Below are 2563 nucleotides of genomic sequence, written 5' to 3' on the forward strand. Positions count from 1 at the left end.
GTCTCAGGAGGCTCACAAACTTTCCCCACCTCCTCTTAGTTTCTGCACTTCCTGGGCAGATAAAGTGTCAGGTCTGTGAACCAGCCTATCACTTCCACTGAACCACTTTATTTTTATTTTTATTATCTGGATACCATGTTAAATTCTAATCGTTGATAGTTAGACGGTCTAGAAAGACGGGGGAGAGGACATGAAAAAAGAAAAAAGCCTCTCACCCTGAGACTTTTTGATGAAAAATGTAAAATATGAACACAACTGATACAGCCAAAAAATTGGCAACAGAGAAAAATGTGTGTTCTCATAAAATATCTCAAACTAAGGTGTTAAAAGCAAAAATCAGTCCATTGACAATACATTCCCGCAACCACAACACACAGAGGCAGAGACAATCTTCCTGAGTCGAGGCCTGCTAGATTCACAAAACAAGTCCCAAGCCCGCCAGCACTACAAAATGAAAACTCATCTCAAAACAAGATGAAAATAATGAGGTGACAAATAAATTCTACTTACTTAGGGCCAAAATGTCTATAATCTTGAATTTAACATATTAGCGGTCCTCTCGACCCTATGTCTGAACAGTGTACCTTATAAAACCATCTTACAATTTCATTTACAAACAGAAACTCCTTAAGAGTAAACCAGTTAATATATTCTACTTAATTTTTAAATGTTATTTAAATTTTAAGCTTCACTTAATCTTTAAACCTTATTATAAATTACATCATTTGAGAAATATAACTTAGGAAGCCACAAGATGTGTGTGTGTGTGTGTGTGTGTATTGATATATCTGTATTCATTGAAGATACACTTAAAATGAGATACCTGTAGACGTGCACACCAGTATCTTGTGATTTTGCTGTCTCTATAACTTTCTATCTTCCACTAATCCAGCACTCAGGAGGCACAGACCAGTGGACATCTATAAATTTGAGGCTAGCCTAATCTACAAAGCAAATTCTAGGACAGCCAGGGGCTAATATGTAGAGAAACTGTGTCAAAGAAAAGGAGGAAGAGGAGAACAACAAAAACAAAGTGTGTGTGTGTGTATACATACATACATGTGTGTGTGTGCTCATGTGAGTGTGTATATACATATGTGTGTGCGTGTGTGTGTTAACACATACATACATACATGTGTGTATGTGTGTATGCATGTGAGTGTGCGCATACATATGTGTGTGCGTGTATGTGTGTGTGCATGTGTGTGTGAGTGTGTTATACATACATATATGTGTGTATGTGTGTGTGCACATGTGAGTGTGTGTATACATACATGTGAGTGTGCGTGCGTGTTTGTATACATACATACATGTGTGTGCACATGTGAGTGTGTGTGTATACATACATATGTGTGAGTGTGCATGCGTGTGTGTGTGTGTGTGTGTGTGTGTGTGTGTGTGTGTGTGTGTGTGTGTGAAAGAGAAAGAGAGCCCTGGCCGTCTAGGAGAGCTTTACACCTTCATATTATGTTTGCTCCTGGAATAAAAGTGGTCGTGCAGTGTTCCTTTCGTGTGTGTGTGTGTGTGTGTGTGTCTGTCTGTCTGTCTGTCTGTCTGTCTGTGTGTGTGTGCTGTGACTTAGCCTGTCCGTCACCACCTTTACTTGCTACAACCAGATATCATGAGATTGGTTTCAAATGTCTTGGTGAATTGTGATTATAAGCTAGCCTCGGACGCTGTCCTGAATATCTGATTTAAGCCCTGCAGGCCCTTGCAGGATTTGCTCACAGACCCAAGTTGGAGCATTTGTGAGTCGCAGTTGAAACCTGTGTGTCATTCACAGTCTGGAGGTTGCCCACCCAGCAGTTTATTTCATGTAGTAAATATGCAAATGTGTTTGGCCTTTCACTAGAGATTTCACAGGAGAAGTTGCTAAGTACTTTTTAGCTTTTATTGAATTTCTGTTTTGTGTGTTCATGGACATGTGTGCTTTGGTGTGCTTTGGAGGTCAGAGGATAACTTACAGGCATCAATTCTCTCTTTTCACTCTGTGGGTCACGGGAATCGAACCCAGATCATTAAGCTTGCATACTTATAAATCTTAGTTTTTAATTCATTCTCTCTCTCTCTCTCTCTCTCTCTCTCTCTCTCTCTCTCTCTCTCTCTCTAATTGGGGAGCCCTATGAGGCAGGGTCTCTTTATTATGTAGCTCTGGCTGTCCTGGGAGTTCACTATGTAAAGGAAGCAGACCTCAAACTCAAAGAAACTCACCTTCCTCTCCCTCCTATGTTTGTGGTGTTGTTGTTGTTGTTGTTGTTGTTGTTGTTGTTGTTGTTGTTGTTGTTGAGACAGAGTCTCTCTACATAGAGCAGGCTGAGCTTGAGGCCTTGGAACACACAGAGCTCTGCCTGTCTCTATCTCCTAAGTGCTGGAATTAAAGAATGAGCCACCACACCCAACGCAGTCCTCGTGTATTTTTAGGGCTTTATATATAAGCTTTCCCAGCTCCTGTAGGCTAGTGTCAGAGATAAACATAGTGTGCAGGATCTCAGTTCCTACCGCAGTGTAAGTCAAACCTGAGCTCTGACACCCGCTCCCCTATATGGGTGGCAACATGTGGAAA

Source organism: Rattus norvegicus, chromosome 8 (genome assembly GCF_036323735.1).
Source record: "Rattus norvegicus strain BN/NHsdMcwi chromosome 8, GRCr8, whole genome shotgun sequence".
NCBI classification, from domain to species: domain Eukaryota; kingdom Metazoa; phylum Chordata; class Mammalia; order Rodentia; family Muridae; genus Rattus; species Rattus norvegicus.